The 12,551-nt window shown below is 36.6% G+C and overlaps 1 protein-coding gene across 1 annotated transcript in view; it reads left to right on the forward strand.

The window, feature by feature from the left end:
- The window catches only part of LOC122404422, a 53,507-nt gene that overhangs the window by 15,249 nt on the left and 25,707 nt on the right, over positions 1-12,551 (forward strand). The window contains exon 2 of the mRNA XM_043408362.1: positions 1,506-1,547. The gene's annotated coding sequence lies outside the window, so the exon portion shown is untranslated. The remainder of the gene's footprint in view (positions 1-1,505; positions 1,548-12,551) is intronic.

Genomic DNA, 12,551 nt, shown 5'->3' on the forward strand with positions numbered 1-12,551 from the left:
TTTCCTCGTAATCGCCCTGTATTTCAGCAGAACGTACTGGCAGATTGCATTGTGCCTGGGACAGAATCACGGCTGCATTCGTAAATTATGTATCGTTTGCATTATCGTGACATTCTACACGGAGAAAAAGACCAGTTCTCAGAGTAATTTATTAGCTATTATAATTCCAAAAACTTATTTATTAAATACCGGTATACGTTATTATATCGTTATAAGAAATGACGAAACAAGTAATTTTTAGTGGCGGATAAAGTTTGAAGGTGCATATTCCAAAGCCGCCGCGACTTCCGGCGTGTCGGTCAGCGTTATATCGTTGATTCAATCGATACTACTATAGTCGCGCTGAATGAGCGCAGGCATGAATGGGCGAACGATGTCCGAAGGCACGTGTTGTTGACGGTGGCGCAATCGCGTAGGGCCAGTTGTCAATCTTATCGGGACGAACGGCCATCCGAGCGTGCGAAGGCAAAGAAAGGACAGAAGCAACGAAAGACGGGAGGAAGATGGAAAAATGAAGGAACACGTGGGGTGATCCGGAGGAGAGAATGTGTGGCGCGATGCCACCGTGACTCCGCGCACAGGTGCACCCTGTGAGAGGGTAATGCGATATCGTGCGATCTTCCGACCTCCACTGGAGATCCGCCATTGTGACCCTGAAGGGCGCAGCTAACGTACGCGATGAATCATCCGGAGGAAATGATATGTAAGTACTTACGTACAGACGATCCAAGACCGACAAGTGTAAGCCAAAGGCCTCTCGAACACCGCGTCATCGTGAGAGCGTTCGAGAACTACGGTTATCCGAAAAATTTAGCGGAAATACACCCACCCTCGTCGTGAAATATAAGTTGGGAATGTTCGATGAAACACCTTTGCTCGTGGAAAAATATTACAGGTCAGAAGAACGGTAATACATGTATACGCTCAGGAGAAATCATGTACAGATGACGAGAGAAGAAACGAAGATGAAGAAAATAAAGAAAGTGACGGAGGGATAGCCACGCAAACAAATTGAAAATGAAACCCATGGACCAAATTCATTATAAGCGTAGACTAGAACGCAAAACATACTCACTAATAATTCAGAATTGTTACTTCAAGATTTACCATCCTAGAATAAGAACACTAAAGCGAAAATGGTTCATAAATCTACTATCGATACCTGAGGGCCATTACACTAGAAGAATGATTGATGGATGACTCCTCAAAGATATAGTCCGTCATTCGATTTAATTATAAAGATCAGTTTAGGTGATTCAGAAAAACTCTTTTACCACAGTAGTAAATCTGTCTAAACGAGGATCTTAGAAACCACAGAATACGTACATATACCAGGGATATTCCGAGAGTTAGCATGTGCCAGATATTATCTAAAGCTTAGAAATATCTCTATATGTTACGAAGAAAATTTTAACACGTCATTACACAGAAAACAATAAATAAATATTAAGTAACAGTTTTCCTTGCGAAGAGACTTATTAATTTCTATTTTCTTTTTGTTATAGGAACACCCTAAAGGTTTCTACAAGGGCTTATCAAAAGTTAAGGTACGAAATAATATCACGTATGTTTACTAAATATATTCTCAAGTAATAGAAAATATATCTACTCGATATGACACCTAATGAAATAACAAAGTTTGAAAAAACAAATATCATAGAATTTGCAATTAAAATTTTTAGACAAGTATTTGAAACAAATTAAAATAGAGACCTGATTAAAAAGTACACCAATAGAAATAATAGAAGTTGTCTTTACACGAGGTACAAGTATAAATATATTAATTTTTTAGTTGTACAGTAACATCGTTTTAATGTTTGAAATTAACAGAGCTTCTTTATCCTCCTACGCCCCTTCCAAGTGATTTCATCCTAGACGAACGCTTTGCGATACTGTTATCCGCGTAATTTTATATTTTAAGACTTCGGTATTCCTCGTTCGAGGAAGTCCCCTCGTAGTGACGTAGATAACGTAATTTCTGTGTGGAAATAATCGTCACAGCCCGGATGCTTACGTATGACCAACTTCTCAAGACGATACTTAAAGATTTTATTCTCGGAAGAAACTTAAAAAATAAGAACGTTGTCCAGACGGCTGTGTCGCCAATTTCACTTCCGTTCGCGTCTAAAAACTCGTCGCCATATTTTGCGCGTGAATAATACGTAATACATTTACAAATTCATTAGCTGAGATTCGAATTTATTGCATATTATGAAACGGTTTCAATTTATGTTACGTAAAACTAGGGTACTGATAGTAATGTTTTTATGGCATTATACTACCCAACATACATAGAAGAAAATCGGTGTATGCATACTCATGCTATTCAGAAAATATTTAAATATTGTGTGTTATGAAACATAATAAAATTAAAATATTTGTCGTTTCCAAGGATTTTCTAAGTCGATGGTAATTTTAAAATTCTATTTGTTTCAACCTTTTTGTCTTGTACATACAGTACGCTGTGGGAATATTTTCAGCTTCAGTATACGGATAGAGATATCGACGTGCGATAAAATTGATTTACGAGATTGGTATCTATCGAATTAACTAAGAAAACACTGCTTCGCAATGGTATTGTTGGAAAATCCTGGCGAAATATTTTCGTAGCGCTTGCATGTTTCTAATCTCGTAATTCGCTCGCAGCAAACTCGTACTTGTAACCGATCAGCGAGAAATGTTAAATATTCGAGACCTGTTGGTAGGAGTTCCCGTATGTGTCATTGCGCTTCTGTGATTTTTATTTCAGGTTAAACTTTGTACCGTCAACGTGCCGCTTTGAACGAACAATATAACTATGTACACTTCGATGTACGATCGCGAATGATTCGTTGAAACGAACCCGGGGCTTTCCAGACTTTTATGGGTCGAGAGTCGCTTTCGAAAACGGTAATTTTTCGCGACCTAGGCGTTCAATAATTTATATTTTAAAAGAGGGGGGGAAGGATTGAATCTAAAATATGGTTTTACTATTTTTTGACTTAACACTTTGCCAACTGGGATAAATACCATCCAACATGTTGGTTATTTCTACTTTGAAGTGTTCTTTAACAAATTTCTTTTCGCGCTGTCTATTCGTTTACTGAAACGTCTTTAAACTCACGAGGCAAAAAGGTACGCATTTTGATATCTTGCTCAGCATCCTCATCTTTGTCTTGAAAAATGGGAAATCTAGTAGTAAGAAAGTAGTCGATCGAAACTTTCTATCGAATATTGACACACTGTGCTCCATAAATAATAGTAGAAAAGTGCCTTTGCCTGATTTTTTACCAAATGTTATAGCGTCTTAGTCCCAGGATCTGCGCGACAGTCGCGTTTCGAATGTCCGCGTCTTCTGTATGACGATTCACGAGTGAAGGTGTAATTGCGCAAAACGGAGCAACGTTAATTTCTTGATTTCGCGAGCATACCACGTGGATGAGCGGTTGAAAAGGGTGCGGTAGATAGATCGCGATCGGACGAACATGCTTCGGTGACAGAACGGCCGCTAATTATGCAAGCCAAGCCTGCGGGATGACCTAACGTACTCAGTCGACGTTGCGGCCGTCTCGCAAACGCTTTCCTTGCGCTTTATTTCTTGCACAGCTTCTTGATCACGCGCTAAAAATAATAGCAGACAAGCCCGACCAGACGAGCCGAAGGCGAGCGTGAATCAAACGCCGAAGGAAGTAGCGTTGCTCATTTACAATTCAACGACTACGCCTGGCGATCCTGACCGCGGATGCACTTTATTTTCGGCTGAAACACTACTTGAGATCCGTAAAAATAACCGTACATCGGTTTCGTTAAATCGCCGGTACGTGAAACTTAACAGAACAGACTTTGAACGGAACGACGAAGGAAATTGTCAAAAAAAATTCGCGTAAATGAGCATTTAAAATCATTTAAAAACAGTTTGAAACCAATGTTTAAAATTGAAAAGAAAATGCTAAATATATCAGAAGTATATCTGAACGACGAGGGTTGATTGCTAATTAAGGTCTCCAGAAACACCATTTTGCAAGTAACAGAGATATACACTGAAAACGTATTCTATTAAATCAGTTAGATAATTGTTGAAACTGCCTTTGATTCTAAACGCATATTACAATGCTTGATTGGCAGTAAGGATCTCATTAACAGAATTAATAACATTGAGATGTGATAATATAATATCTCAGACTAAAGCGATTAATGATGATGATTTACATTTGACTATCGTTCGTTATTTCAAAGTGCCACTTATTCTAAAATGTCGCGCGTCACAGATCGCTAATGGAGCATTTTAATATTTATGGAAAGCGCATTTTTGCTTAAGCGTTACTTGTTCTATTTTTATTTATACGTACAGCCATCTGTGAAATCATTCGATTCGTTTTTACAATTGCTTACGGAAATCTATAAAACATCTCGAGTATCATAGTATCTCGAGACACGTCTGAAGTTTAATTTTGAAGCCTGGATGATTTGGTCGGAACCACTGACCGATGAAGAGCGAGTGAACGTACTTGGAGGAACTTCCGGTTTCGCGAATGGACCGCCTAAAATTGACTCGTAGCGGTTTGAAACGAGCGCGCCGCGTGGCGAGCAACCCTGAACTGGTAACATTGACGAATCGTGTTTACATACAGAAATCACTTGATGGTTCGCTGATTCTATAATAGTACGGTTCTTCGAAGTCCTTCTAGAATTCTTATATCCCGTGACATAATATCGTCAGATCCATCAGTCTTGGAAACAACTCATCTTCGTCGCGGCAGCGATAAATAACACCCAGAGTCGATTCTACAAGGTCTGACCAAAAAATTTTTATCGGACCTTATTAATCCTTTTCATTCAATAATTATTCCAACGTTACATTCTACCAATTTTAATTTGTAATGAAAATTTCTGAGGATAAAGAAATATACGAGGATGCTGTGTTTATAAAATGCTGAATTAAAAAATTTCATTATTACACTTTGAAAGATTTCACACAAAACGTACGAAATTTTATACAGTAAAGGAATTATTCATATACAAACGTGCACACATGTTATTTACTTACAACAGTTCAATGATCTCATAAATAATAATTAAAGAAAAAAATTGATCACAAACCAATACAAGTATCTGAACTTACAAAATCGATAAAATGCACTAAATTTGAAGTACATAATCAATAACATCAGCATCATCATCAGTTTTAAAAGAACTGTATTCTAAAAAATTCAAAAAAATATAATATAATATAATATATATTACGGTATTTGTTTTCAATTTGCAGATCTCGTATTCAGTTGTCAGGTTCTCGCTGGTTTGCCTACACGTTTAGACAGTGTGTATTCCAGAATTAAAGAGTTAGTAATCATGAGTCAGGACAGAAATATGACGCCAGAACGATAAAGCTAAGTGCAGCATCTTAAAACACAAGGACTGAGGCATCGAAATATTTACAAACAATCGTCCTTATTATTAATTAATATTCAGAAAACTGCAGAAGGAAAGTGTAACGAATAACGCTTATTTGGTGAATACGATGTGTGTGCATTAAGGTGCTCTATAAACGGTTAATTTAACACAATATACTTGGAAACGCTTTAATTTTTCTTTGTTAATAGGGTACGATTTTATCTGTGGAATGTCTATCCTAGTAATTTTATTTCTTTCAATATTTAAAAAGATTCAGTTATTTTTATATCACTGTACAACGAATATGAATATATTTGTACCACACAACTCGATCGAATCGATCAAATTCGTTTTTCCAAATAGTCCCCAAGTTTTTTTACAAGTCGAAACATTGTCTGATACGTAACTTTGCTATTAAATCTGGGTTAGGAAAACATTTCATCTTAGTTGTAAGACATCGTAGCAGGCCTATACATATTTACATATTTGTTGTGGTATATTTGAGAATGCTTGGCAATGTGTTTAGGTAAACACAGAGCATTCAGCAAATGTATCCATGTGCCGATCCTGTTGTATGGCAATATTATGGGGTAGTGAGGGGGTCAATAGTCGAGGATACCGATTTTCCAACTAGCACGGCTCAGCTGATCGGCTCGTGCCGCGAGAAAAGACGCCGGCAGTGCGTGTTCGAATGTGCGATCGTGCAAACGACATTCACGGTCGGATAATGTACGTCGAGTGAAATGCTCGAACGTGATTGCGACGTGAATGTTCCATGGCGCGGGACTCGTTGCCTGAGGATCTACGCTGCAAAGTATCGAGGAATGCCGTCTGTGAGTCTTACAAAACGGTGATGATTCCTCGTCGAACGAGCTATCGGAAGGTTATCTTTCGAATAATTTTGTGACAAAGTGGAACGTATCGATGCACGATGATTTACGGCGAAAAAAGGAACGGGGACTCCATTTACGAGGATCGTGCGGCTACTCTGCCGGTCCCGATCGAAAAAATTAATTACTATTCGATCTACGGTCCTCCTTTTGTGTTCTTCGGAAACTAAAATTGACGGGGCTCTTAAAAAAAATTAATTATTAATTTTGTACCCGATGGGATTTCGAAGTTCTGGAGGCAAGGTAGCTTTTCACGATTGTTTTGGGGAAATGTATTCCGGGAGTTGGTGCAAATTAAATAGTGGGTTAGAAAACAGTACACTTTCTTTTTTAACGCGCTGAATAAATAAGTTTTAATTCTTGTTACTTTTTGAATCATTATATTAAAAATATTATAAAGTAACAAGTATGTGACTGAAGTATCGAATAGATTAAAAACAGAGAATAAATTTGGATACGTAACAGGTGTCTTATTACGAATGAATATAATACACTATTTTTAATAGATCAGTTGCAGATGTGAGTAGTGAGTAGGTTAGTGCGTTATTGTAAATTCAAATTCATTTGTTATGTTATAATTTGAAAAAGTTTTAAGGATGCCCCTAAACAAAGAACTATCGCGAAAATCAAAGTGTTGACGCGTAATGATGTATGAAGGATCTACCGTGAGCTTTCCGAGATTTTAATTGTTAGCAAATTTGAATTGACGTAAACATATTACGACGTACTATATTACCTTGTAGAAACTGTGACAATGAATGATCATATCGATAACTCAGTCGTCGATAAAGTCTGACTATGATATCTGTTATAAATTTTGAGTAACACCTTTAATGTCTTCATTTGCTTCGAATTTAGACGAATTCATAGTTTTTTATTACCGCGAGAACCAACAATATTTTAGGCATTAAGAATTATACCAAAGACGATTTGTACACACATTTTATATATAAAACATTCACTGATATTCTTTCAAGTATTTACTTTAACAATATATAATTCAAATGTTAAAATATAGTCAAAGAATTTTTTTATTTGCTGTTACATTGCAATATAGCAAATCAGTATTCTGCAGAGAAATTTGTACTATACAATAAATAATAAGGAAAGATTTCAGAGATTTATTAAAGCTTTTAGAAAACAAAAATATAATTACATTTTATTTATGAATTGACTCGTATAAAATAGACACTGATTCTTTTGATTTTCTATAAAAGTACGATAGACTAATAAGTAAAAGATAATCCTTAAATCCATATGCAAATTTTATGCACTATTTTAACTGGAGAATTACGTCGAGGAAACGTTGACAAGAAAACGACACGATTCTACTCACTTCCGTCGACCTGTCACTGTTACTCTTTTGTTTATTCTCTTTCGCGTTGTCGTATTTCCATTGATATGCGTGCGCGAGCCAGTCTTGCCAATTTATCGTTCTTTTAATTCTCATTGATCGCTGCATCCACAAAAATTTACCTTCTTCTCGCGCAAATTAATCCTCGAGTTCTTTGATACCACGCAACAATCCGTATGGAAAATATTCGTACGCCGCAGAAAACGTTCGCTGACACGAACGCGCCAATAAATGAACGCTGAATTCACGGCTCAGAAAATTTTTTAGCCATCGCCGCCTCGATGCTGACCTCTCTTGCACGCTCCGGTAAGCTTAATTATTTAATTTTAATTTACCAGTCAGGGGCTGATCGTCCCACTAATTGGACAGTTAGGGAAAAATAAAATGTGTCCCCTAAAAATTAACTAACACGATCCTATTTACTATTCGTTCATGCGAATAAGTACAATTTGAGTGACATTTCTTGAACCAATTTATTACTCACTGTGTGATCTGATAAACTTAAATTTTTACATAATAAAAATGTGCAAAAAATTTTGCTAAAACGTGTGATGGGTTAAATATATTACTATAGATTCTACTAGAGTCACTGCTCCAATAAAATGATGTATCCCTTAGAAATATTCATTTTCTCAGACAAATATAAAATAGAAAATTTTTTTATGGTGGGGGACATTTACAAATTCAGCCAATATTTAAAATGAGAATAGAATGAAATAGATTTCTGTATTAAATAAGGCGATGATAAATCTAACGCAGTTTCTTACGTAAGACTCGATCGTAACTGTAATCATTATCCAGAGACTACCGAAGAACGTTTAAAATTAGAATTATTGATTTCTGTACTATTTCAGATCTTTATATTACATATAGCAAATGACACAATTAGTCTAACTGGCTATTAGGTTTGCAGCGGATGTAGGACAAGCCAATAATTAATTAAAAAAATAGAATCACATAATAGGGCTGTATCAGAGCGCGATGAAACGGCGCGTAAACTCTCGGTCGAGCAAGCCAGCGTTCTAAAAATTGCCAAGTGTCGGGAATCGTTTTGGAACCGTTTCATCTCGGCGTCCGACTCGCGCTATCTGTTTCTTTAGCTTTTATGTGCTCCGTATACCTCGGGTATTGAATATTGCGCCAGGCAACGAGAGTGGTTCTGGGTGGTCCTTGTGCGACCGAAATGTTAAGCAGAAAGGGCAAAACGGACAGCAAGATGGTCACAGAAAGAGTGAGATAAAGAAAGAGAGAAAACCCTGAGGTCCCTATTGGGTTCTTGGCGTGCCTTTCGTACTCTTGGAATGTGGCCGATGTCTCTATCCGCTTCTTGCAACCGTCGCGATCGCGGGGACCACACGAATCGATAATTGCCTGTTTCGAAAAATTGCTCCCGCCTTTTCCACTTGGACCAGTTAAACGTCGTTTTTCTGACCAATGTGCCGGTACGCGTCTCGAATTCGCTCGCGTAATACCGAGCCGCGAAATCCCGACCGGTTGCAGAATCGAAACCCTTGCACGCGGCGTCCAACATCACGATACTCTGAACCACAAGGTCCAACGAACTCCGCGTCAAACATCGGGTCACGCGGTACAATTAAACTACGGGGCAAAATAATCAATACGTCTTTCTACTTCAATCTGGAGAAAATAAATATTGACACGGGAATATCCTTCGTCTAAGAAAAGAAACAATTCTAATTTTATTTTTGGTTCTCGTTCGAAAATTAATGCACGTAAAAATTAAAAACGAGTCGTAGACTAGTCTCAATTATCGAGACTCTGGTACAAGTTTATTTTAAAAGTTCGTATAGATAAAGTAAAAAATATATATGCGAAAGGATGCATTTTTCAGATGTTAGAAAGAGTGTACCCAATATGTGATATAAATTATTTATTTATTATATTATTTATTATATGGGTAAAAACCTATTATATTTTTATAGTCGTGGTAGGAAACAGTGTTTATAGATAAACAATATATAGTATCATAATATAGAAATAGAACAAAATAGAATTGATATTGAGATTTTTTAGGAGATTTTAATTAATTAATTATACAACGTATTTTCGGTACAACTGTTTTTTATAGATTTGAATTTAATAATATTTTGATATTCTCATTTATAATTCTCGTGACCTATTATTTTGTTTTAGTTACGTTAACGACGTAAAATTAAATGTATTATATTTACGTTATTTTGATTTCGCCGTGATTATTTTACTTTGCCCGTTTCTCCGAAATTCATTTCTGGGCCTCGCCTAATTCTTAGTTAAAGAATGTATATACTTGCTCATAAACTCATTGTGTGCAACAATGTAGCTCCAACCACCAAACTTATTGCATGTATTGTTTACCCCATTACTGAGGACCGCGTCGTAATTGGGGTTAGTGGTGTTCTCTCTCTCTTCCATTCAGAACGGTTGATTAGGGGAAATTTCGTTCGATTGACCGTCTTACGCAGAAATGCGGATTAGTGAAAAGTGGGAAAAATCAGACGCACGGGTCTCGAACGGAAGTTACACTTTATTACGTTAACACGGAGCATTCGTTTATGGCACTGGTCGTAATTATTGTCGAATATGTTTACGAACATTGAAATACTTCGACTGAGACAGACTTACTTTGGACCAAGTTTGAATCTAAAATATAATTTAAAGAAAGAAACGAATCGTCAACGTACGTTTCCTAGGTTACATTTCATAGTTTGATAAATGACGATCAGAGTCAATAGGTTGTGAAACAATGTAACCAAAGGATTATCCGTACAAACATAATGATTGAAAATTGTATCATTCTTGAGCATTTAGTTTCAAATATTACCCTTAGATTGTTGTTTGTTTTGTTTTAAACAAAATAAAATGAAACATGGACGTTTGCTTTAACAATTGCTTAAAATTAATTACTGCTTTCTGATTCCTAATTATTTTCAACTGTGTCATTTTGTACTAAATCTTCATATTAAATTGTAGTTTGTTTCTTTGGAATTGATGTACTAGTTTCTAAAATTTTAAAATGTTGAAGTGACATTCGAAATAATAGTCGATGGCCAGAATGGTCAAAGTTGTGACTATTCTTTCTCGTTTTCATCGAAACGATTATGAGATACGAGGGCAGGCATTACATGCTGCTGCGTGACTGCGCGTGTAATAGCGTAATTCGAAGTTAGGCTAATTTGCATAACTAACATGCCCCATGCGTCAATCTCGCAAAAGTCGTGCAAGATGAATTCGTCACGCACCAGTTGCGTACCCTGGCGCTCTCTTAGTTTTCGCCAGAAAACATGAGGATTTCCTGGGAAACAAATAACTACTTTGACTCACTAATTAGTTCGTATCGTTGTACACTCGTTTTAGGTTTTTTTTTTCCTATTGGCAGGGCGCCACGAGAACGTCGCACGTTTTCTACGTAAAATCGTCTAGTCACCACTTAACCCCAGCGTCCTGCATTCGAACCAAAAGGAACATCTTGTGCATAAATAGTGAACAACCTGATATCATGACGGATGACGCACAAAGTATGCGCGAAACTGACGTTTCGCGTCTACGATGACAGATTTAACGAAATAACGTTACGCAATTACCAATTACAGCGTAGTCATACGCGATTGTTCGTCGTTTGCTCGAATTTACGTTTACTCGAATATCATCTTCTTACTTCGAATCTTTTCATTTCGCATCCACGAAGAGAAAGGGAAATCGATCAATTAATTAACACGTTAAACGAACATTAATACTCGGAAATTTTTTAATAAATGATTACGGTTAATTTTTTCCTTGTACAAAGATATAATGAAAAATATAAAAATGTAAATTTTCGTTAGGGAACGAGTTATTTAACGTGCATGCTTTATCATTACGAGTTTCTGAACACAAGTAATCAAAATTCACTCACTAAAACTAGATTATATTGTAAATAAATGCATAATTTAGAATACACATAAATATATTAATTCTTATTTTTTTAAATAAATTTTTCCTATTGTCAGAGTTCCATGTACAGAATTATAGCATTTCCTTATAGAACGTATTTGTGTACAAATGCAATTATATTATTTATTAAATAGTTTTGATTGGATCCACAAATTTTCGTAATCTATGTAAAGAGAAACCATCTTATTACGGTCCGATAGTTTAACCTAACGCCGATCATGACAAAAATAAAGTACGGATCAGAATTCATCCACGTTTGTCGGCTGTCAAAGTCGCGTGAGAGGTCCTGTCGTCGATATAAAAAGCCACGTGACTTCGATTAAATCGCGAGCACCAGTTAAAAAAAAAAAAACAATTTTCTTTATTCTCTTCGAAAGATAGTCACGTATTTGACAATAAAATTGCGACAAAATGTTTGCATTCGAGATTGTCGTGGCTTGCTTACGTGACAAGTTTCGGATACTGTTGCCTCCCTATCAATTGCCTGTAAAAATGGCAAGGAAAGAATTAACAAAGAAAGTTAACAAAGTCAACCAAAGTCATGATCGGTGGAATTGTGTAAATTTTCATGGAGTATCGAAAACAGTTTCAATGGCACGCGTATTTCCCTAAAAGTTGAATCACATAATCCCATAAGAATGGAGCGAGTGTAGGCCGAATGCAACGATTGTGTAGCGTCGGGACAAGTTAGGTTTCTAAACAATGCATTCTAAGTAGACCCTGCTGGTGTTTACCCTTTTATGACTCCTTTCCGTCGCGGTCAATCTGTGGTCAAAGCTATCGGATCAACTTGTCAGGGATTCTCCGTTTCCTGAAAAGAGTAGCCACCACGGGTTTCTCGAGGTAATCAGATCAGACAATATTGTTAATACGTTAACCCTTGCCGGCTAAATAGATTTTCGAAACGGAATAACCAAACCGTTTACGACTTTAGCGGATCAGATGCAAAACAAATTTACCTGCTTTCAGAGTTAATTTCAGCATACTTGTTCGTTCGAAATAATTGG

Source organism: Colletes gigas, unplaced genomic scaffold (assembly GCF_013123115.1).
Source record: "Colletes gigas isolate AHSC1104 unplaced genomic scaffold, ASM1312311v1 Colletes_gigas_Sc00002, whole genome shotgun sequence".
NCBI lineage: Eukaryota > Metazoa > Arthropoda > Insecta > Hymenoptera > Colletidae > Colletes > Colletes gigas.